We start from the raw sequence: 26,249 nt of genomic DNA, 5'->3' as shown, positions 1-26,249 counted from the left end.
CATCACCCTACTAAGACCATGTGTGCTACTGCTGTGGGGTGAGAGCAGAGAAGCAACCTGTGCTCTGACCAGTGTCTGTTTGAAAACTGTATCTGGCCAGGTCACCTCAATGCAGGGTCAAAAGACGCTGGTGGTGGGGCTTGGGGGTGCCCAGCTGCTGCATGCAGTGTAGCTCGCGGAGAATGTGCATACTGGGAGCGGATCTGCTTGCGTTGATGGGAGCAAACCCTGAACCTGGACCAGCTGAGTGTACGGGAGGGAATCATCATGGTACAACTGTGGTCCAATGAGCTAGGGGACCGGACCCCAGCCACTCAATGCCACCCCATGCCTGTCAGACTTTAGTTTGCTAACGACATCTTCAGTCTTTTTTTTCTTTTGTGTTGGGGGTGGTCGAAACCTGGTATAAATGTCCACATTTTTGTAAAATGAATTTACACTTACTTCAAAGGTGCAACGTGTTTCTGTAAATTGAAACGCCCAACAAAGTTTGCATCGGAGCAGAGGGAGAACACAAACGTAAAACATCATTGAGTGAGGTTGGCATTTGCAGGGGAGATGAAGGGATGTTTCAGTTGTGTTCTGAGTGACTATTTTGTAATCATTATGAATGCTTATTCACCACTGCTACACCGTTAGAAAATGGACTTTCCTGCATTTTTGTACGTGAACGTGAGAGTATATATGTACATTTGTTTTAGTATTTGACTGCTACTGAGACTCGGTACTCAGTACTCGGACTACTGAGACACAGACATCAATTAGTCCTCATCAGATTTAATTCGCCTCGGTAGAGCGTGAGTTTCTAACCCTGTAATACTGGCTTTCTTTTGAAATGATTACGCATAACATCAAAGTTATGCTGTGTTCTTGTCGGTTCTTAGTGCAAAAAATGCATCGACTCACCAGTGAAGGAACTCAACTCATTTTACACGGGATATCTTGTATATTTGTGTATATTCTTATTAAAACATATCAGCCTTTCCCGGGTTAAGCCTAGACCACTTATTACCAGCAGTAGAAAATACCCTATCGCTAGGCACACGATGCTGGTACATTCAGGTAGGGCCTAATTTATATATCAAGAAAACGTGAATACACAATAGGCCTAATTCTGATTTGGCTTGTCCAACGCGACCGTACAGGCCTAAAGTATGTATCCTAGCAACGCGCTGACTTTGTTTATCTACCGTACTAGCACTAAAAGAAGCACACTAAATGTTTTCATGCAAACCAGCAACAGGAGACGTCAAACTGGGTTCTAATTTGATGCATCGATTCAGCAATATGTAATCGAAGCTCAGGAAAATTAAGGGCAGATGCTCAAATCCTGATGGTCAATTAAGAAGAAATGAGACGCCACCCTGGGGAAATAATGAACTGAAAAGGGACAATTTTCTATGAACAAATGGTCTCTTCACAGCGCCATATTTGTGTTCCTGTGACAACTGGTTATCCCTGCTATCTTACTGTTCTGGGGCCGAACCCCCCCCCCCCCCCCCCCCTCTCTGTTACAAATGTGACTGTGAATAAATTTACCAGCATGTTGCATAAATCCATATGGAACAGACAAGAATTTTTAGATAATTACAATTCCTGAACAACAAGTTTACTGCACTGTGTTCACTTTTCTTTTTAAACAGCTCAAGAAGGGCTTTTGCCAAAACGTCCTGAAAAAAAAAAGAAAAAAAAAAATCTTTTAAACTTTGTGTACATTTTTAAAAAACCTTTTTCTTTCATATGCCTTCAATTTTGTACGCTGCAGTTATATATATATATATATATATATATATATATATATATATATATATATATATATATATATATATATAAATACCATACCGTTACATACCGTATTTATTTATATTTAATGCCATGTAAAACCAAATTTTATCCTGTGACAAAGTTTACAACGATAAATCTCCACGGTAATTGTGCAGTTTTTCATGATTTCCCTAGGGTTAACCATATTGTTGTTTACCATTGTTTAGTTTTGTCACATTTACAAAATATGACATAAGAACACACCCAGCAATACTAGTTGTATGCATTGTATTTGTTTAAATTATTATTATTAATAATAATTGTTGCTTCTGTCGCCCTCACAGGAAGTGTCTGTTGCTATGGCAAAGAAGACCTTAGTGATTGTAAACAACCAAGATGGAGGACGGCAACGTTACTGGTGCTGTCGATAACATCACTAAACATAACGTCACTGAATTTAACACTTACGAGGATTTCTTGGACTCGCAAATCACGTCGTTGGATTTATATTACTTAGAGGTAACACTTTTTGCATTTAGTTTTGAGAAAATGTTTTAAATAAGTGTATATACATAATGCATATTTCCCGTGCCACTAAGTTACAGGTAGGAAAAAATAAATACATAAAAAAAAAAAAAAAAATCACAGTTGATGTGGTCGAGAAACTTTCTTTCCATTAAGGATGCTAAGTACTGCGAATAGGCAGTACGTCTATCCATATGTAACTGTAATTGATGTGCTGTTTGTAGGCAGTCCTTTAGTCAGAAACACCTGCTTCACCTTGATCTGCTGACCTCACCTCCAGCAGAATTCATTCTCTGATTTTTCAGAGTAACATGAACATACACAGCAGTAAAGTCCAACTCCTCTTATTCATTGTTAGTTACATTTCTTAACCAGTAAACACAGTAAGTTGCACAATTATGTCGCCTTGGATAAAGCATATTGTTATGTTGTAAAAAATATCTTCAGTTAGATTTATAAGGGAAAATCTAACGTGACATAATATGACAGGATATTGTGCTACAGTGGGTTAATTACAGAGTGAGAAGCAGTTTGTCAAGGTGTGCATTACTTCTAAAGAGAGAGAGAAAAAAAAAAAACAACTCTTAAGTGGACATAAACTCCACCTTTTGGCTGTTTTTTAAAGGACCCCTAGAATAGGCCTAAGACTGAGGGCAACTTGAAAATAATCTATATAAGTAAATGTATTTTCATCCTTCCTGAATTAAGTGAAAGACTAAGGGGTTACGTAATGTGTTGATTTGTGCTGTGCTTTTAGGTTTTTATATTTCAGCCCACTCCCCTCTGCAAGCATATCCCCCTCGCCATGCTGCACGCAGAGAGTAGAGTAAGTTGAGTTGGAGCAGTAGATGGAGAGGGACAGAGCTAGAGAGGGAGTATAGTCAGGGAATTTGGAAACCAGCAAGTATCACTTTATATGGCAGGAATTATGTGTTATGACTGTACAATACTGACCAGTTGATTTAATTTCAGACACAAAACATGTAACTTGCTTAAATACCCTGTACACCATCTGATTTGTCATACTACTGTAACCACCATAACATATGGAAATCACAATGCTGTACCTACCATTGACAATTCATTTTTTGTCTTTTTTTAATCATGGGTGTTTTATCGGATTTTATTGATTTAAAACCAAAAATCAGAAGCCCTAAATATACTGTAACAGTAGGCATACAAAACATAATATGATGTGTAATATACTGTTTTGCCACATGATGGAGGTATTGGTCTATACAAATGCCACCCGCACCTTGCAGCTGGAAAGATGATGGTCTGACATGTATTTTGAAGAACTATTAGTTTTTTAATGTGAACAGACATCATGTCTTGCTGTCAACTGGACATGGATTGTCTACAGAAATACCCTTTAGCATTTTTGATGATTGTCATATTGATGATTATCAGTGATCTTTCTCCAGCATTGCAATGATCTGCACAAAATTAGGACATTAAATTTTACATTTTGAAGCCAAATTGTTGATCCAGTGTAGTTTTTAAGAAAAGGGGATATATTCATTTTAAGTAAAAAGTGGATGAATTTTTATAAAAACATAATTAAAACATTGAGTTATGCCCATAGCGTTATGCTCCACTGCCCACTGAAGATCCAGGATTGGCTCAAGCAGGATGCATCATTCAGGAGCAATGTCATGTGAGTCTTGTGATATATTTAGATATTAGGTTAGGGAGAGCAGTCAAATTATCCAATTCTAAAAGAAGTGATGCCATGGAGAAAGCAGCACACTTTAATTTTCATTTTCCTTTCACAGCTTTATTAGCATGCCATAGGGCCCACAATCTATTTATACCACATACCAAGACACACCATATTCCAGTAACATAATACTTATATATCAAAGGGAAAAACCAAACACAAGAAAGAAAAAAAAACAACCTTGAAAATGTTGTCACTGGGTTGAAAAGTTTGTTAAAACCAGGATCCATGATCCATGCTCCATGCTCCTACTTTTGGTGCTCAGTTCTTGAAATAATTCACATGACATTCTAGCTTTGAAAGCAATGGTTGTCTTAAATGCTTTGAAGTGTGAGTGGTAGAGTTATTTTCAGTTTATTTAATCAGCCTTCAATTCTGGCAACTGAAATGCAGCTACAGTCAGGATAGTTGTGCAGTATAACTGAAATGTTTATGGAATATGCATTTTATTGCATGTGTCAGCAATGGTTCATGGTACACAGAACCTATATAACTTCTAAACATACTCCAGGATCGAGTTAGATGTAGACGTGGTATAGTGCTTTTTCTGCTATAATTGCTGTAGATCAGTGGATTTCAACCTTGCTCCTCAGGGCCCCATGTGTCTTCTGGTTTTCATTCCAACTGATTACTTAACTAAGCCCTTAATTTAAGAAATAATAGCTTAATTAGACCTTTGTATATACAGTTCCTAAAAAAGCTGTGGATTTCAAGCTAGTTGTAACATTTTATAGTTAAGTTGAAATCTCCAATTGTTTAAGAACTGAAACAATTAAAAAGGCCTAATTAAGCTAATGATGAATTCAATTAAGGGATTAAACCATTGCTGTAGATCTTATCCAGTGTATATTTTGACCAATTAGGTAACCAAAGCTATTCGGTGTACCTCAAACCAGATTGAATTTGCAATGTAAAAATGTGTAGCAAATAAATCACCTGTAATCAGATACAAATGTAATCTTAAGGTTAAATGGTACTGACCTAGCAAATAAATATTTCAGAAAGTTTTAATGAAATACACCTGGTGCTTTATTTATCTTGCTTTTTTTATGTGTTTGTCTTCATTGATCGGTTTGGAGACAAAAGTTATTCCTGAACAAAAATGTGACATGTGGCAGAGCATTACCCACCAATACTTTGGGCTGCCACACAAGTTATGAAGTCATGCTTGTGGTTCAGCAAGCAGAATATACCTATGTTTTACTATTTGAAAAATGTTTATTTCCACATATGTATCTCATGCACAATGCCTCCTTTGTAGAAAACTGCATTTTGGCCCCCATTTAATTATCAGCAGCATTACCCTTGTTTTACACCGTTTTGTGCCAAGTGTTATAAAAAGGTTTCTACTGAGTATTACACCTTCAAGTCTACTTTTAATTCTCCTAGCTCACCAGATTGTTTTCATTGCTCCTTTAGGATAAGGAGTTGGCCTGCCAGCTGGTGGAGCTGGGGTACAGGGGAAGCAGAGAGGTACTCAAAAGGGAAGAGTTTGAATCAAGGAAAGCAGCTGCAGAGGCCTCCAGGCTCTCTAAAAGAAACCAGCAAAAGTAAGTTAACTTTAACTGACTATGGCTAAATCAAAGTGTCTCTTTCTTTTATTGTATTATGCTTTATCTTTATCGTGGTTGAAAAAAGAGTCCTAAATTTCACGGTTGCTTTTAAATGTATGTGTAGGGGGGGGTGGGTCCCAGGGTGGGTGGGGGGGAATTTCAGTAAAAAAATCAAACTTGGAGTTATTTTATCAGTTTTATCTCAGGGTAATGCACATTTTTGTAAATTAATGGAACAAAAACAAAAACATATAGACTTATCACAAGTCCCTAAGTTTCACTATGATAATGTTAGGGCTTTATTAATAGTTCTGATGGCGCAGTCATAATTCAGCATTAATTGTGTGTCCACATTGCTCACACAAAACTAAGAGTGTGCCAGATTGTGTGATGGTTTTGTGAATGGACTTATGTCTGCTGTGGGTCAAATTGAGAACCTCAATCAGTTTCCACTTGTGAACAGTAAGTGAAAGGCTACTAGACTGCTAGCCCTGTGTTTTAAGTATCAGTATATTATTTAAGGTGAACCAGAAAATAGTGAAGAAAGTTTTGTTCTAGATCCTGTACTCCCAGAGTTTTTAATGGCTAAAATATTCATTAATCATGCACACATGTGTACAATTTTGAACTTGAACATTACCCCTAAACATCAACACAGTCAGGGGTTTGACTAACCAGGGCCTCCAGTGCTCACAAGTCCCACACAGTTAAAATAAATACCACTTAAAGGCTGTACTTAGGACCATGTTAAGTGCAATGCCCATTGTTTCACATTGTTCAGAAAGCTGATTTATTTTTTTTAGACTGTTCATGGTGTCATGAGACCAAATTAAAATAAAAGACTGTCTCTGGTGTGGTTGTAATATTTATTTGAAACTGAAGTTGGATACTTGAGTTTTCTAAAATATGTCAGGATTTTCTCCCTTATGCCGCAAAGCTGTTAAATCTCACACCTTGGATATAAGACTCAGTTGCCTAAGTACAAAATGTAGTCTGTTTTCACAGTGACATTTAACACTTTTTTACATGTTGCTACAAATGGAGAGAAACCAACGTCTCACTCAATAACACAGTACAAGTTATAACAGGATTCAAAAAACATTTACTATAGTGGCATTAATAAAAATACATTACAAAGCATTTTACAATTGCAGGTTAAAGGATATTGAAAAACATCGAGTACAGTCTTACCATCTCTTCATTATTAGAACAAGTTTAAAACCAGAAATAATAGTTTTTGTGAACAAAATCCAAGTCTCCCCAGAAGCATAATCTAAGGGGCATGTCATGTCAGATCAAATGGTTTGTAAACATGAAGTAAAAGTTAAATATTAAAAAGACTGTATCATTGATATATCCAGAGATTAAAAACAATGTGGTACTGAAAGAGATAATGTTCCCTGGACACCACCACCTGTAATGGAATTTTATTGAGAGAATCATAGAATATAACTGCACCAACTATAAACATCCTGTGTCAAAGGAACTAAAGTAATAAAATCAAAGAACACAGTTGTGTACCTGTAACTTCAATAGTCACTTGACCTCAATATGGCAGCAACATTAGGTGAGAGATCAACTTAATGGTCAGCAATACCTTTAGGGGAGTTTATATAACTGCAAATATGAAGTTCCTACCTTAAATGGTTTCTAAGACACACATTTGAAACTAGCAGCGGCAGATTTGCAAGAAAAATGGTAGGAACAGGTTTATTTTTCTTGCACGACACACCAACGGAACTTGTCTAAGAAATCACAAAAATCCCTGTGTAATGAGTATGAAGCATATACTGTATCTCAAACTATTAGGTCTTTGTCAAACCAAAAAGTCATATGACCCTGTGACAGGGAATACCCTGTCACTGGTTCTTAAGTGCATTAAGTGGAGATGCGTTGCTGGGCAATTAATTGAGCAGGTGGGCTCACCCTGGTGTTGAGTTGATCGGTGGTCCTGATTGGCTGGAGGACGTGCCCGGGGATCCTGCGCGCAGCACAAAAAGTGTCTGTGCCACAGCTCGAAGCTACTGCACGGCCATAGTCGTATGGACAAGCACTGAGTGAAAGCTTGCTGTGTTGACATCAAGGAGGAGAGCATCCGCTCCATGGAGAGAACTACTGCATTAAACCCTTCCACTCCAAGACCGTGCTTATGAAGGCATTGCACAGCCAAGACCGTTTGAGAAGGCCGTTTGAGGATGCCAGAGTTGCCGCAAGGATGCTGGGACTGCAGGAGCCCAGAAGTAGGTCAGTTTAGGGGATGTTGATCCCAAACAGTATAGAGAGGGTTAGCGTCGTGTAGTAGGTTCCTGGAGTGGGACGTTCCATTTAGTGGGACTAGCACTCACCATTTGTGGGCAAACTTTTATTTTTTTGTTTAGTTTTGTTTATTAAATCTGACACTAGGGCTACCATTGCTGGTACCCTAGTGACAGCCTGTGTTGAGTTAAATCTGCATACCTGTGAGGCGTGTCAACACCCAATGCTCTGTGTCTGCCTCATTATTATTCAGCGACGACCCTCACATGTAACAAACCCCCCTGTTACAGACCCTAATATGGAGGCCATCTTCGATCACATGCCAAGGGGAAAGGTGCCATTAGCTTTTACCTACAGAGTTTCCATAACACTGAAAAGGTGTCAGCTTAGATTGATAAGATTTCAGCAATAATAGGTGCAGCAAATTTCCTATACAGGGATGCTACAGTAATCCAAGTAAGCTTGAGAATTTGAAGTGGCGGGGGAGTTCCATAAACAAGGAACATTACTGTCAAATGCCCAGTCACATAAAAATGCAAACCAAGTTCCACGCACTACCAAAAGACATTAAAAAATGAAAACAAGGGATTTCCCTTAAACCTGCAATTACCTTAACTATCTGCCTGGCATAATATGGAAAATGCTATACAGTAGGTAAATTCAGATCACAGCCAAGTTCTTACCACCGGCACATAGACGATACACCATTATAGAGAACATTTGAGCTCAAAAATAAATAACTGTTTTTGTTATTGATACTGATTTGCATTTTCCAGCACAATAATATTAAAATAATAATAAAGACAATAATATGATTCATTAAACATGCTATGTATTTGATACCCCAAATGCTAAAACAAATTTTTAAGGATCAAAAGTTTGAATTGCTTAATAATCGAAAATAATGGATAAATTGTTAAGTTTCTGAATCCTGGAGGCAAGAGTTCAGCTTGATTGGCCTAAGCCTAAACAGTAGGGGTCACTGTGGTGCAGTGAGGCAAAATGACAAGCATTCCTCTAGCCTGTGGTTACACTATGTAACACAATTTTTGTTCCTGGGTAGTAAGTGTTATTTCCTAATTGCTTATGCCTCAAAAGTATAGAAAATGGCTGTTATTCCCCACAAACTTTGCTTTTGTGACCAGGACAGTGATATTTTGAAATTTACCTATTTCCAATGAGAAAACGGTCTTTTCGTTCACATAAAGTCAGAAAAAAACAACATATGAATCCAAATTAACATGTATTTATACTAAAGTAATACAAAAATGACTACAAAAGTAATTTTTCGGGATTTACGATTATACTGTAAATCACTTTCACGAGTCAGCCCCAAAATGTAGTCTCCCATCATCTTCCCGTTATAGTGTCCTTGGTAGCGGTGTTCAAAGTCCAGTATATCCTGGTGGAAGCGCTCGCCTTGCTCCTCCGAGTACGCTCCCATGTTCTCCTTGAATTTATCAAGATGAGCATCAAGGATATGGACTTTGAGGGACATCCTGCAGCCCATTGTGCCGTAGTTCTTCACCAGAGTTTCAACCAGCTCCACATAGTTTTTGGCCTTGTGATTGCCCAGGAAGCCCTGAACCACTGCGACAAAGCTGTTCCAAGCCGCTTTCTCCTTACTAGTGAGTTTCTTGGGGAATTCATTGCACTCCAGGATCTTCTTTATTTGTGGTCTGACGAAGACACTGGCTTTGACCTTTACCTCAGACAGCTTAGGGAAGAAGTCATGAAGGTACTTGAAGGCTGCCGACTCCTTATCTAGAGCTCTGACAAATTGTTTCATAAGGCCCAATTTGATGTGCAGTGGTGGCATCAGCACCTTCCGGGGGTCCACCAGTGGCTCCCACTTGACGTTGTTCCTCCCCACAGAGAACTCGGTCCGCTGTGGCCAGTCCCGCCTGTGGTAGTGTGTCTTGGTGTCCCTGCTGTCCCAAAGGCAAAGATAGCAGGGAAACTTGGTAAAACCGCCTTGGAGACCCATCAGGAATGCCACCATTTTGAAGTCTCCTATGACCTCCCAGCCGTACTCATCATACTTCAAGGCGTCCAGCAAGGTCTTGATGCTGTTGTAATCCTCTTTGAGGTGCACCGGGTCGCTGTGTGCCAGTCCGCCGTGGGTAGTGGGTCTGTTGTCATTTTGTCTGTCCCCAAAGGCAAAGATAGCCAGATGAAGAAGAAATTTGGTTTTTGTAAAAAACGCCTTGGAGACCACATCAGTGATGCCACCATTTGAAAAGTCCGTAGGACCTCCCGCCGTACCATTATACTTCAAGGCGTCCAGGCAAGGTCTTGATGCTGTTGGACTCCTCTTTGAGGTGCACGAGCCAGGGGAAGAGACGGGTACTTGTTACCATTATGGAGCAGCACGGCTTTGAGGCTCCTGGATGAGCTGTCAATGAAGAGGCGCCACTCATTCTGGTTACAGGCGATTCCGATTGCCTCGAACAGACTGGTCACATTGTGGCAGAAGCAGAGCCCATCTTGACGGGTGAAGAAGCTGGAAAAAGGTTGGTGATGCTTCCTCTGATCTGCGACTTGCACACTTTCATCCAACAAGTTCCACTGCTTGAGCCTAGACGTCAAAAGCTCGGCATTGGACTTGGTGAGACCAAGATCTCTAATCAAGTCGTTGAGGTCTTTTTGGTTGGGGTAGTATGGGTTTCTCTCCTCAGCTCCACCTCTGAAATTGTCATCTGGATCTACAATGTCTTCCTCGCTCTCTGACTTGCTGCTCTCTTCTAAAGACGGCTGCTCTCTCTCCAGAGGAGTGGGTATGAGGAGCTCATGGCAGTGTGGCACCGGGGCGATGGATGAAGGAAGGTCCAGATACGTGATAGCAGGTGCATTCTTGCCAGTCCGACGTTTGGAAGGGTCCACTGTGCAGAAGTAGCAGTTGCTTGAGTGGTCAGTGGGTTCCCGCCAAATTCTTGGGATAGCGAACTTCATGGCTCTCTTTTCCCCTCTGTACCATCCTACAAAAATACATTTATTTCACCCATGACTAATGTGTAAGAGATTCTCGCAACATTTTTCATATATGATATATTTTTTCAATAACATTGAAAATTGTAAAACATTTTAAAATTAAAAACTTTTACAATTTTAAAAATTTTAACAAATTTTATAACATAAAATTCCGAGCAACAATTGTCCATCTTACCTTCCAGAGTTTTTTTGCAGTGCTCGCAGGTGAAATGAGGTGCCCAGGGTCTGTCTTGATCCCCGACAGGCATGCAGAAATATGCCTTGTAGGCATTCGCTCTTGTCTTGATAAATTGGCCGCAGACATAGCAAAATGCGTCTGCCGGATGCATGCAGCCTCTTGATGCCATCTCAGAAAAATGCAGATATGTATCCACTTAGGCAACTTAGGGCTTAAGGCCCCTGTATTTATACTACTATTTAAATTACTGGAAAGTTCTAGAAAGTTCTAGAAGTTACTCCAAGTTTACTCAGCACTGAATTTATCTGGAATGTTCTGGAAAATAGGTAAATTTCAAAATATCACTGTCCTGGTCACAAAAGCAAAGTTTGTGGGGAATAATAGCCATTTTCTATACTTTTGAGGCATAAGCAATTAAGAAATAACACTTACTACCCAGGAACCAAAAAAAAAAAAAAATAAAATTGTTACACAGTGTTATCATAAGGCCAGTTCAATGCTTCCTAAGATTTTCAGTCAAGATTGGTAACTTGTCACAACAGGGATTTAAACCAGCAAACTCCTGATCAATTGACTCATCTTATAGCAGCCTCCATACAGCAGTGCTTTTGTGCCACTGGGGTCCAATTCAAATGTATAATTTTAGTTCCAAATCTAAAATGATATTATTCTACATTGACTGACCAAAAAACAAAAGACTACAGGAAAGTCCCACAGCTGAGTTGAATCGATTAATTGTGTACTAAATAGCCTATAGACGGAATGAAAATAGACATACAGCAACTTCCTTTTAACTTCTGTAAACTTTTCTTTTTAATGTAAAATATCTAGTTGTGTTATTATATTTACTGTATTTGATATATGTTGTATTAAAGATAACTAGTAACATCCTTTATTAAACTTGAAAAAGCTAGCTTGGTATTTTAATGACATTAACTTGCTCAGTATACTATGTCACTCACTCGATTTGTAGTAGCATTGTGCAGTGTCATCATTACTTGGTTGTTCTTTATTTAAAGTTTATTTTTATGTTGTAAGTGTTAAGTTAGTATTACTCTGCTCAGATCAGCTCCTTTGAGTGCAATTTAATATTTAGAGCATTCTCTGTAGTTGCTCTAGCAATGCTGTCTTGTGTGCAAAAGGCTTGGTCTGCGTTCACATGTAAAAGATGAATAAAATGAAATCACCATGTGTGGTTCCCAGCAAGCTAAGGCTTATAACCGAAATAAAGTAAACAATTGATAATGACAATAATAACCTAACTGATAAAATATTGATAAAGGTATGTGTCTGTGTTGATGGCAAGCCAATAAGGCCTTTTACCCGATAATACACCCTTCCCAAAAGTAACACAAAGTGCAAAGCAAGTTTTGGTGGAATCCAACTTTTATATCCTCGACCTGTTTACTTTGTTTCAACATTAGATCTGTATTTAAAAGGAACAGGTGTGTGTGTGGAGCTGTTCATGCTAAAAAGTGAATCTATTACAACAATTTAAATAAAACTGTTTTCACACCTGGGTTCCCATAAAGATAACACAAATGTTCATAGTTAAAAGTGAGGTATTTTTTTTGCCTGTTAAAGTATCAAGGTTGACATTGTTTTTAATGGGATGTCAACATTGGGGTCACGGGAGCTCAATGGTAGAAAGGGTGCAGGTGGTGGAGCTATATAATGGGTTTGGTCAGGGTACTGTAAACACTAGGGGTGAGTCTGAATATTAGAGTAATCGAGTATTCTAAATAAAATTACTACTCAAATACTTTGATTTCGAATACTCGTTCATTTCTAAAACAAATTGAAAATGCCCTAACTGTCTACACCCGAAAAAACTTGGCACGGTATTTTTAAGAGAGGAGGAAGTTAAGTGATCAGCCGCTACAGTTATCAATCTCATACTGATATCGGCTTGATTCCAGAATCAGACTTTTTAAAAATGATTATTAAATTATGGAATCAGCAGGTACAGTACATCTGATTGTTATGTTATATTTTATAGTAGGTGTTGTTGAGCAAACATATTTTGTTGTGCTTTGTTAGTAAGCAGTAATGTTGTGTGTTTTACGAGTCGTCGAAGGGTGTTGGAAATGCAGTTGAAAGTTTTGAAGGTCCTTTTTATAAAGTTTTTTATAGTTAAAGCTCATCTGCTGTGTATTCTTATTTTTTACTTAAAGTTTAAATATTCTTTTGCTTCGAATACATTAGGTTCCTTAGATGTTTCTTCGCTGTTACTATTGATGTATTTATCAAATGCATCCCTATGTGTGGTTGTTGCTAATACCTAGTAAAGACCTGTCACTGTTATGAGTAATTAGAGGTTGAGTATTCGGGTATTCAAAACTTTTATTCTTGATATACTCGAATATCTCATTATTCAAAATTCCCACCCCTAGTAAAACAGATATTTTTTTGTTTGGCCTAAGGATGTGAGTGCATTGCTTACCTTGGGTTCATTTGTGAAATTATGGGACCAGAAAAAGGCTGATGTTGCAAATTAAAGTCAGCTATTTCCAGAATCAACACATTGTGATTCGGAGTGCTACAGTATATTTTATCAGCAACTACAGTAGGTCTGTACTGTCTATTTTCAATGGAATCTGACTTTAAACATCTGTATCTTGAGTTTGAACATTCCTGTACCAAATTGCATAAAATAGGCCTAGTCGTTCATAAAAATGTTTTCTTCTTATTTGGGATTTTGGTACAATATCTGATAATACATTATCATATTATGATAACTATGGAGCACTGTACAGAGATTATTGTTACCCATACCAAAATCAATCCCTTTTTTTTTTTTTTTTTTTTAAACCTTCTGCACTTAATAACTGAAAGGGTTTTGATGTGTTTCATGGCTGAACATTTTTTGCTTGGTACTGTACAGTACATACCATAATTAAAGTTACACAGCTGTAATACTTTTTTCCTGCTATAAATAAATAGATTTAGAAAACCATTGTACTAACTACTGGTGACATAGAGGTATGATTTCTTTTTTTTACAGTTTTTAAAGCATTTTGCTGTTTATTCCTGTAGCAAATAATGTATTGAGGAAACAATGGGAAGGCTCAGAGTTGGGCTCTCTTACCTGTCAAATCGGTAAAGCAGCACTTTGGTGGTAACTATTTAATTTGGGATGTACGCAATTGCTGGTCATTTAAAGTATAATATGATAATAAGACAAATACCTATAAAATACCTAGTGCATAGTACACATTAAAAGTTAAGGTTTTCTAAATTACTTTGAGTATCACAGTAGCTGTCACCACAGGAAGGATTTATTTATAGACTGGAAGTGTACTGCAGGTGTGAGAACTTTACTAGGGGTGGCATGTTAGCATCCACAAAAGCCTGATTCTGGACTCCTTTCTCTCTAGCTTTCTCACATTTCTTTAGTTTCACAACAAGGACAGCTTTGTATGAAACTGCAATTGTATTTTCCACTACTGTGTAAAACATGCAAACACCTGCAGCTTTCAGAAGGCAAACATTTATTAATGAAATAACTCAGCCATTCATTTTAAATGCCACCCTGCTGTCTCATAATGACAGTTATAGTAGTAATCAAAAATAACAGTATGTTAAATTAGAAAATGTGTACTGAATAAAAGTTCTACTCTTAAGGGGCGTTCACATGGACGTGGTGTGGCAAAAGCAATTGTTATCAATGAAGGCGGTCACGCGCAGTGGCAGAGGGAAGGAGATAAAATATTTTCTAAACTTTTTTCGCACCGTGTCATGACGTAAATATACCATACATTTTTTTTCTTGTCTATGTCATGGACCCACAGCGATCTTAAATTTTTTTTCTTTCTCCAGTAGAGCAGGGTGATCGCAATTATCTTTTTTTTGTTTGCTGTTCATTCTTCCAGGTATTGTGTTGTCAGATGCACAGTACCACTGACTGTTGCCGCTTTTCAGTTTACCTCCCAAAAATCTGATACGATGGGATGGCAGTAGTTGCATTTTTTAATCATGTGCTTACGGTAATACTCAATAATACCAATGTATGATGATGCCTTTAACTAATACTCTTTTTTGCCTATACCCAGCAATCTAGACAAAACTCACAAAGAAAGAAATAAAGAAAATATCTCAATTTTATTTTGGGTATTTTTTATATATATATATATATATATATATATATATATATATATATATATATATATATATATATATATATATATTTTTTTTTACAAAGCTTTGTGTCTTCTGTATAAAAAGAGTTTGCCCTTCCCGCTGGCATTTACTGTTTGTTGCTTGACAACCAAAAGTCACTGTCATGCAGCCGTGACATAACAACAGACCGCCCACTGACTTTCCCCTGCCACGTTCGGTGTGAACAGTTGTCTGCGGCGACTGCAGAGCGGCGTGCAAGGAGGCGGCATGCACGCTGCGTTTGGTGTGAACGCCCCTTTACAGTTCAATTCAATAGGTTACATTGAAAACTTGATGATTATTTTTATCCCCATCAAATAAATCACAAAACTCTCTATTGTGCTTATACAGTTGTAGTATAAAAACATAAGCATCACTAGTGTATTTCATAATAAATGAAACCAATATATTGCTTCACAATATGTACCTACATAATGCTTCTTTAACTGCATTCCATATTAAAATGTTCTTTTGAATACATTTAAGTACATTCACATGAAACTGCAGTGTCTTACTCTCACATAACATGGTTCTACATACTGTAGGTCAGAGGTCACATAGATTGAACATACACAATAAAGAAACAAAGTCATTTTTTTTAGCCTATAGCCATGTGATTGAACAATTAAAATCATATGGAGTTGATGTGGTACAGTACTATATGTGCAGTCAAACCTATTTTATTAACCATTTTTATCTTCTGATGACTGTTTAAAGTACCTCTTGCTATAATGCCATGACCTAATGATTTTCTTTTTGGAAACACTACATTACTAAAGCATATTGAGAAACAGCTGGCAAATGCATTATACAATACCCCTCAGTGATTTCGGGTGTAGATTTATTTTTTAATTTTTTTTATTTGACCTCAAGTATTGTATTTGTTTCATGGCAATGGATATGGACATCTGCTAATGAGTTAATTTAAAAAGGCTAAACACACTGCAGATGTTAAGTGCAGCTATTTTGTTATACAGTAACAGCATTGTTTATGTCCGTATCCTAACCTTCTGGGTGTACAGTATAAATGAACAACCACATGCACAGCATCTTACTGAAAAGATAAAAGAGTGCTGTCTTCTGATGTTTGCTAAAATCGCACTGCTCACTTAATCCAGATTACAATTATGGTTATGCACAAGCATATTTTTCTACATAATTTAACATAGCATGTATAATTCAAAATTTCCTGACCATCCCTTCCACGTTTCAGTACATTTTAAAATCGATCACTGTAGATTTCTTGTCCTATGTCTCATTGAGATTCAGAAGCTTGAATTTGTTCGTTGCTTGGGAGAGAAATATACAGTGGTTATGCTACATGTTATGTGTCTACAATACATGTTTTCTATGTAGCTTACCATTTTACATTTTGGAACTGTCTTAGCAGGAATAAATACACCTCGTCATGAATGAATGTGGTAATATCTTGTTGATACTACAGTTCTGCTAGAAGCACTAAAATAGTATTTAGTTTGTGCATCCTGTGAATTTGCAATAACATGATATTATTGCTAATGATATAACATACTTTTTAGTTGAAATTCAATTGTGTGTTACTCATGAAAAATATTAATCAAGTGTTATAAAATATTATCCTATGCAGGATTATCTTACAGCATGTACAAACCCTTACAGTCGCCAAATAATAAAATCTGATACCACTGGGATTATCATTTACAAACAGTGCTATAGCGTTGATAAAACATTAAATAAGGGTCAGTAATGTCATCTGAATATATATCTAACCGTTGCACCCCTTATGTACACAGTTGTGTTTTTTCTGGCTGTGGGAAGCTAGTGAAAGTTCGCTGTGTGACTTCTATGGAGGTCTAGCTATAAATGACTTTGAACACCTGCAGTTGAGGAAGCGGTTCTAAGGCAAGCTGTGCTGTGCTAAGTCATTGTGTGACCTTTTATTTGTCCCCTTTGGTCAGCCTTGTCCAAAGGACTGTCACTGTGCATTGTTCTTGGGCTCTTTCAGCTTTCTACATTCTGAAACCTTTAATAAGTGCAGGTGTATAAACAGAGCTGTTTTCAATTAACATTGACCTCGCCTGCAGTGTGTATCTGATCACTGAATCCCCTGCACCTGTGGTAATAAAATACCAAGGGAGTAGAGATGGTGCACTGAATGCTAATCAGATGTTGCCCTGTTGTTACATAGTTGTCCCGTTTAAGAAACTTGCCCTTATTGACAACATAGTTGTGAAAGGGTTTTGCCAATTAAGCACAAATGGACAATGGAGTGATTGTACCCTCCCACGCAAAAACACAACAGTTTCTTTGGGATTGAAGCCCTGCTTATAGTTGCTCAGTTTTATCAAAGGAGCACTGAGGGCTCCTTTGGAAGCTAATTTGTAGGTAGTGACAAAAACTTAGCTTGAATTTTAAGACTGAAATGCTCAAAAGAGCAGTACAGAGTAAATTACGTATATATAAAGATAAAACTAAGTTTCAGAAACCCAGCAATTAAACTTCATTTAGCTACTATTTTGGCTTTTTAAGTATCAAATAATAAAACATTTAACTCTGATAAAATATACAGTTGTAGTCAAAAGTTTACATACCCAATGGAAATATATAATTTCTAGAAATTTCTCAAACTAATAATTATAGGAAAAATCTTTAGTAGCAAAAGTTTTACTTTTGTGGATGAGGAAAAAAAAAAAGTTTCAAGAAATAGATGTCTACAATTATTTATTTCAGGAATTTGTTTTTGCAAAAGTCAGAAATGCTAATTCAAAAGTATTCGTACCCTGACAAGGAAAATTTAATTAATAGCTATTTGAGACACCTTTCGCAATAATAATCTCTTTTAAATGATTAGGATATTAGTCTGTGAGCTTTTGGCATGTTGCTTTAGTGATTTTCTTCAATGCAAAATTATTCCAGTTCATTGATATTCCGAGGACTTCTCTTGTGCAGAGCCGCCTTCAACTCGTACCAAAGATTGTAATCGGATTTAGATCGGGACTTTAACTAGGCCTTTCCAGAACCTTGATTTTATTCTTCTTTAACGATTCTGAAGTGGATTTTGATGTGTGCTTTGGATCGTTGTTGTGTTGGAACATCCAATTGTGGTTTAAACCAAGTTTTATAGTAGAAGGTTTCCGATGATTGGCTAATATCTTTTGGTATGTTATTGAATCCATTTACCATGTATTAGAACTAACTTTCCTGTGCCATTAGAGGAAAAACAGCCCATTCAAGGATATTACCACCTCCATGCTTGACAGTAGGTATGGTGTTCTCTTCTTTGTACGCCTCATCAGACTTTTTCCAAACGTAACGACTATCAGCGTGACCAAATAGCTCGATTTTTGTTTCATCACATCCCAAAACCTTTGACCAGATCTCATATCCATCATTTAAATGCCATTTTGCAAACTTTAAGTGATTGTCTTTGTGACGTTTTCCTAAGAGTGGCTTTTTCCTTGGCCTGCAACCAGTGAGACCTTAACCATGGAATACTCGACCTTTGGTTGAAATGGAAAACCCAGTTCCATTTGCAGCCAATTGACTTTGAATATCTTTGGCAGTCAATCTCAGATTGTTATTAACCTTCCTCACAATTCTTGTACTTGTTCTTGGTGAAAGAACCTTCTTTCTTTCAGACCGAGGGAGCGTTGTGACAGTACCATGAGTCTTGTACTTCTTGATAATAGAAACAATAGTTGAAATTGGGATACTCAATGCTTGGAAATCTTCTTGTATCCTTCTCCAGCTTTATGACAATAAATAATTTTCTGCCTAACTTCTTCAGATAGCTCTTTACTTTTTGGTATTGACAGCAATCACCCTATGCCTAACCCTTTTAAACTCTCTAAGAATGTTCACCTACAATCCAGCATTTTTTTTTAAACTTTTCTAGAATTAGGTTTTGCATTATCATCTTGACATTTCTAGCATCTTGTAGACAATATTATCATAACAGCAAAGGGTAGCAATACTTTTGAATTGCTGAAATAAATAATTGTAAACAAATACATCTATTTCTTGTAACTTTTTTCCTCATCCACTTTTGCTACAAAAGATAGATTCCAAAAGTTCTTTGTTTTCGATAAATTTCTAGAAAGTATACATTTGCATTGGGGTATGTAAATGTCTGACTACAAGTGGGAGTATAGATTCTTGTGCTACAAAGGCAGAAGTTGTGGCAGCTGCAGACCTCCTAAATAGGCCCATACATGTATACATAGACTTAAAGAATAAGGACTGTTTTAAATACGAAGGCACTAGAAATCATTACAAATAAGAACAATCCAATTACTTTTATATAACAATAACCATTTCTCAGCTATTGCAATTAAAGACAATGAAACCAGAAGAAAATCTGAATACTGGCATAATTAAGAAATATAATCAAAATAAATATAAAACAGTAAAAATAAACTAGTTTAAAGTAAATAATAAAATGCAAAATAGAGAACTAAACATGAATAGGAGAGAGAATTCAAAACAGAAAGATAGGGTACCCAAAAATGGAAATGGTACCAAATATACTAAAGATAAGACAGAAGACATAGTATTTAATTTATCAAGTAAAACTTTAAGCACATCCTAAAAAGCAGTATTGAGTAAAGGACTTAAGTTTACACCGACTAAAAAACATATTGATACAGATAAACTGGCCACCGAATATTAGGAGTGGGAGAGACACATGAGGGTAGAAGAATATATTTTCAATGAAAATATCTCAGAGGGTAATTATGAGCATGGGATTAAGGTTAATAGTACAAGCATGTGGACTCCTCCAGACGGATGAGATAAATGGTTATAATATATATATATGTATATAATGAAGTAGTTAAACAAGAAATAATAGTAGGACTAAAGAAAATAATTTAAAGTTAATTTAACCAATACTGAAGAACAAGCTATGACTGTGTTGTTAAATGATGATGATGATTTAAGTATAAGACCAGCAGATAAAGGTTTGGGAATAGTAATAATGAACACATATGACTATATGAAATCTGTAGAATGTGAATTAAATAATAGGGATACATATGAAGACGTTAAAAGCAATAAGATCAGTAAATCAGTAAAAGAGGTTAAGTTAATTGTGGAGAGGCTATACATTAAAGGCATTCTATCAAAAGAATACAAAAAATATAAATACATGCAGCCACATAATGCAAGAACAGGCTTAGCACGAGGAAATCCAACAATGGACAAAGAAAATCACTCTATGCGAATGATAGTCAGCACGATTGATAATTCAACACACATAATAGCTGAAATAGCAGAAAAACAACTTAGGTCACATGTCGGGAAATTACCAAGCTATGTTAAGGGTACAACACAATTTTTAAAAAGACTTAAATCACTAAAGCACAACCTTCCAGAGAATACAGTTTTATTTTGCATGGATGTAACATCCTTGTACCGAGGTGTCCCTTGTAAAGAAACTTTGGAAGCTTGTTAAAAAGCACTAGATAATAGACTAAATAAATCAATACCAACAGCAGAGGTGCTGAACATGGTCAACGTAGTTTTAGAAAACAGTTATTTTACATTTGTTAAAAATTACAAACAAAACAATGGTACAGCAATAGGATCTAAATTAGGAATGCATTTTGCCAGTACATAGGGAAATGGGAAGAACAATTACTTAGAAAATCGGAAAGAGAACCTTTATAATACATTCGGTTTGTAGATGATATTTTTGGGGTTTGGACACATGGAGAAGAATCTCTTTTCTAGTTTAATAAAATGGCAAATGAAATACACTGTAATATTCAGGTTGAACTTCGATGGACAAGAAAATAAATATACTTTTTAGATACCATAGTTAAACTTGAAGAAGGTTCAACTGAGACGGACCTCTTCTGTAAAGCTACTGACATGCACTAGTATTTACACATGTCCTCTGCACATCCAATACACACTAAAAGGGTAATCCCAAAGGGTCTAGGAATACGAATACGAAGAATTTGCTTAAAAGAAAGTAACTATGTAAAACAAAGAAATGTATTAAAAACAAATCTTAAAAAAAGAGGATACAAAGAAAGAATTAGAGATTGAGTTAAGAATATTTCTAAGATAGCTTAGAAACACTTGCAGATTTTACGTAATTCAAAAAAAATGTAAAAAGTATTTCTTAATTCCCCAGTTGTAGCATTCAAAAGAGAAGCTAATTTAGGTAATATTTTAGTTCACAGTAAGCATAAAAGAATAATTGACAGAATAGGGTCTACAAATATTGCAATGCTATTTATGGAATAGCCTGTGAATAATATGATGAAATAAAACATGTTGGAGAGATTGGAACAACTTTATATAAAATAATTCAGAACCATCTTTCATTAATTAGAAATAATAAAAAAAGAATGAACCAATAGTACAGCACTTTACCAGTCAAGGACATGACATAAATTATGTAAAGTTGGTAGTATTAGAACAGCTAAAATTAGACAATGTGACATATAGAAGAATAAAAGAAAGTAAATGGATAAATAGACTGAACACGATTATGCCAATGGGACTTGACAGAAAAGAATGAACTAATTCACTCCAATAAATATATAACATTTAAATAAATAAATAAACAAAATTAATTCAAAAGTTGTGCATGCTGATGTGCTGGGGAGGCAAGGCTGATCCTCAGAGCCAGCATTGCATGATAATATAAATATAAGTTTATGTAAAATAATGTTAATTATAATTAATATAGATTTAAAGATATAAATAAAAGTGATGTCACATATAGAACACCATTACATCATGTAAGAATAAATCATGGATTTGAATATAAACAATAACAAGTAGTTGTCATGCCGTCAAACACCTATAAATACCTCCAATGTTTTGATTCAAACACAGGCTCCCTTGAGAAAGATATGTACAACATATCGAAACGTTGGGCAGCTGGCTCTTTGAGCTAAAATATAAATATATATATATATATATATATATATATATATATATATATATATATATATATATATATATGTGTGTGTGTGTGTGTGTGTGTGTGTGTATATATATATATATATATATATATATATATATATATATATATATATATATATATATATATATAGAACAGCTGAAAGGATGTCAAGGATGTACTGTGCATTAGCAATGTGCTTATCTGTTTCTGGTATTTCCAGGGAGGTAGCCTAGAGGCACACTGATTTACAATCATTTGACCTGGGTCCCTCCCAGCTATAAAAAATACTACTATCAGAACACTACTTCACAAAAAGAGGTTTCAGTGAAAGGAAATTGAACCAAGCTCATTGGGAGATCCGTTCTGGGTCAGCATTTCTACTTGGTTGCTGGAATGTTGGGTTTTAAGGGTGTTTTATGGGGTTAGCTATCGTTAAAGACCACAGCATCTGTGGCATTGTTAAGCTAAATAGTAAATACAAAGAACAATGTTTTTTAATTGGTGGAATGGTGCCACATTGAAAGACCACAATGCAGTTATTCTCCTCTTTTTACACACCTTTTTGCATACAACATTTTTTTGTTATTATTTTTCTTTCTATTAAGGTACATATAATACTGGTAGTACTTGTAGTCATGACCTTTGAGTGACTTAGTTACTGTCTGTACTACAGATCCATACAATTTAGTAAGACATTCAATATTACACATAGAAATCAACCATTATTGCTGTAAATGAGTTTGTGATTTTCTTGGAAATTAAAACTGAAAAACAGTTTGGATCATATTTTATTTGGGAACATTATTCACAAATATAACAGTATGAAAGTGAATAAGTTGGTGAGTAGTGTTCTTCTGTGTATAAAATGCATTCTAGCCACACACCCTCCCCCATTTTGTTCAATTCAACATCCCACTGTTTAGTAGCATACAAACATGTGAGGATTTATCTGTTCCATTCTCATAAATTAAGGCTACCAATCATTGTGATGTTGAGAGAGTAAACCAAAAGATGTATCGACTGAACCAAGCCAACAACACCTGCAGTAAGAAAACCTGGAGAGCGAGCACAAAAATGGGTGTGTGGATATGTGTGCCACCAGTTGAGAGATCGGTTGTAACAAATGGGGTACAAGTTGCAGTTGTATGCAGTTCCATGTATTTTTATGGACGGAAATGCCTGCGTGTTATTATCCAGGTCTGGGTGAAAGTTTGTGCAGATGTTTGCCAATCCATGAATGCATTTTTGAACACCTTTTAAAATATCACAGAATGTATTTATTTTGTAATGTATTTATTATGATTTAACCTGTACTGTAGAAACATATATTTGTTTAAAGTAATAGCTCATAGTGTAAATAACAAAATTGCAAGAGAGCCCCTTGTTAAATTTCAGAATCTATGAGTATTTGGAAGCTCTCTGGTTTTGCCTGTCTCACTCTGGCTGTATTTCACAAGTTCAAAGTTTTGACAAAAATTCTGTGGTTTTAGTGAGCTCTAGTTTGGAAAATAAAATTAGGTTAGCATTTGAAACAATAAAACCATTTTTGTAAAAATAAAATAAAAAAATAAAAAACATACTGTAGTATTGCACATTCTCAAAGAACATTTTGCATCTACATTTTATCATGCTATTGTCTGTTAAATATTAATAAAAATTAAATGTATATTCATATTTTATAGACAGTAACGTACATAAAAAATAGGAATAAGTTCAAGAATATGTAGCAATATGATATTCTGAAAAGCAAATGAGGATATGAGTTGGGGAGAGGGAAATGACTGTGGTAGCATTCCCTAGCTGATTAATGGCTATAGCAATTGTGATAAGACCAAACAAAAACAGATGAAACACCCCTCCAAAAAAGGAGGACATTTCAGCTCAATAACTTATAAAAATGAAGTAACATTTTTTTGTTTGTTTATTTGTAATAATATTTTAAATCCCTTTTTGTTACGTTATGAGAATGAACTTTACTCTTGAAAAAGTAGACACGTAGGCGGATGTTGATCCAGAGGATTTTTGGAGGAAATGCCCTTGGATGTTTTGGCAAGAATTCCTGCTGATTTTGGCTTTTTCTTTATTTTCTGTCAGCTTTAGATTCTCATCAAATACTTTTTTTGTGGTTGGTTACAGTTAACTTAATTGCCTACCAATAATAATAATAATAATAATAATAATAATAATAATAATAATAATAATAATAATATTGTTTCCCATAAGATCATATTCTAGCAACTCAAGGTTTACTATACTGAGGTAGCCTATATAACAGCTACTACAAAGATTTTAACCAATGTTTGGTAATGTGTTCCAAACCCTTAAAGGTCAAAATGTACATTACTGTCTGTCCCTAATGATATAAGCAATAACGTAAGGCCAATACCATTTACTTTACATTAACCATGATTGCATTTAAAGAGCTTATTTCATATCTATATATGTTTAAACAATACCTGTGAGATGTATTAGACCTTCAGCTGAAATAGCTTTCAGTACCTCTTTTGGAATTATGAATTCTATCCAGAAAATCTATGACAAGATTGCTTTGGTAGCCTTGCAGGAGGAGCCTTTCACTGGTACAGAAAAACAGGAGGATTCCAAAACACAGCCCCAAAACCTTTTCAGATAAGGTAACATTGTTCGTAATAATGATAATTATGATATTGACCTAATTACCACTGTAGAGGATACTAATGCTATTATGAACCAACCACACACACACACACACACACACACACACACACACACACACACACACACACACACACACACACACACACATATATATATAAAAAATATATAATAATTTTTGTGTGTGTTTGTGTGTGTGTGTGTGAGACATTTTTAAAACGTGCATTTATATCATATTTTGGACTGGATTGCTCAGGCTTCTTGATATTTATGTCACTGTTTAAATCGAGTTTCAAGATTCTAAAGTCCTTTTAGGTTTTAAGACATCTACCAGAGGATAATGACGCCTCTACTGGGATATTCTGTAGGATACTGTGCCAGTAGTATAATTCCCTGTTATATTTTAAAACTACAGTAGATTAGGTTTTTATGTGTGTAGCACATGTTACAGAAGTACATATAAGCTGATTTTGTAACTCATTTTACAAGTGTACCTTTTAATTTATTTATTTAGCAGTGGTTTCATTCAACAACTGTCAGACACATGACATTTGTATACAAATGGCAGCAGTCTGTGCTGTAAATATTCCGCTGGCTGTCCTTTCCATCTGCAGGCTAACGAATAGAGCATGTCCCGCAGAAGATGAATGCTGTAACACATGAGGCCTGGGGTACTCATCTTCAGTGTGAACCTCTTCTGAGGTTCCGAGATTCAATGTGAACCTCTTTTATCATCCCAGGTATTTGAGAGTTGCACATAACCACTTTTAAAACCCAGAATGTGTGATGATAAATACTGTACTGTGGCACTATTGTCTTGAAGGCTGCTGCATTTAGTAAGCTAAAATGTTTGGAGGCTTGTGATGGGGTGCTCCTTGCCCCTGTGCATATTATGATTTGTAATTTGTTTTTAATGTATTATTATGATTATATATTATGTTTGGCAGGACGAGCGAGGTGCCGTCCATCATTATTTGTTATTGTTTTTAAAATACCTTGTGAGAATGCATGACTGTCAGCTACTGATTATTTAATTAGCTGACAGGCACAATTATTAAACCTGTGCAAAATGTGACTGAGGGGTTAATATGATAATTGATAGCCAATTATTCCCTCGGTCACCACTATAAGAACCTGCAGCTTTGGCTGCACACATGTTGAGAGTTCAGGAGTGGAGAATGAGAGTCAGAGAGAGAGAGGAGGTATAACAATAATTAAAAGAAAGCAATTGCTACTCATGCTATTGTTTGTTTGTTTTGGCCCACGTGCCCTTTTGTTTTGTGAAGAGTCTTGTTTTGTTTAAGTGTTTTATGTAATAAAAGAAAACAGAGCACATTTACATCTCGCCCTGTAATACTTGCTGTTGTGATGTTTCATTTCCTGGGCTGACATCACCCCTACAGCCTTCCTTGTCAGAAGGCTCCATAGACTTTGCTACTAGAGTAGGGCTGGTAAAGGTATTGTTAGTGAATCAGAATGAGTCTAGTCAGTTCAACCCAGGACCCATTTCTAACAATGCAGAGTTACTTTGACAAAACACTCTACAGGTGTGCACTTTTCTGTTTTATTATA

At 36.1% G+C, this 26,249-nt stretch overlaps 1 pseudogene; it reads left to right on the top strand.

Moving 5' to 3' along the window:
• Positions 1 to 2,160: 2,160 nt before the first annotated feature.
• The window catches only part of LOC121326926, a 169,180-nt pseudogene continuing 145,091 nt past the window's right edge, over positions 2,161 to 26,249 (top strand).

Source organism: Polyodon spathula, chromosome 2 (assembly GCF_017654505.1).
Source record: "Polyodon spathula isolate WHYD16114869_AA chromosome 2, ASM1765450v1, whole genome shotgun sequence".
NCBI lineage: Eukaryota > Metazoa > Chordata > Actinopteri > Acipenseriformes > Polyodontidae > Polyodon > Polyodon spathula.
This window is presented reverse-complemented; position numbering and strand designations above follow the sequence as displayed.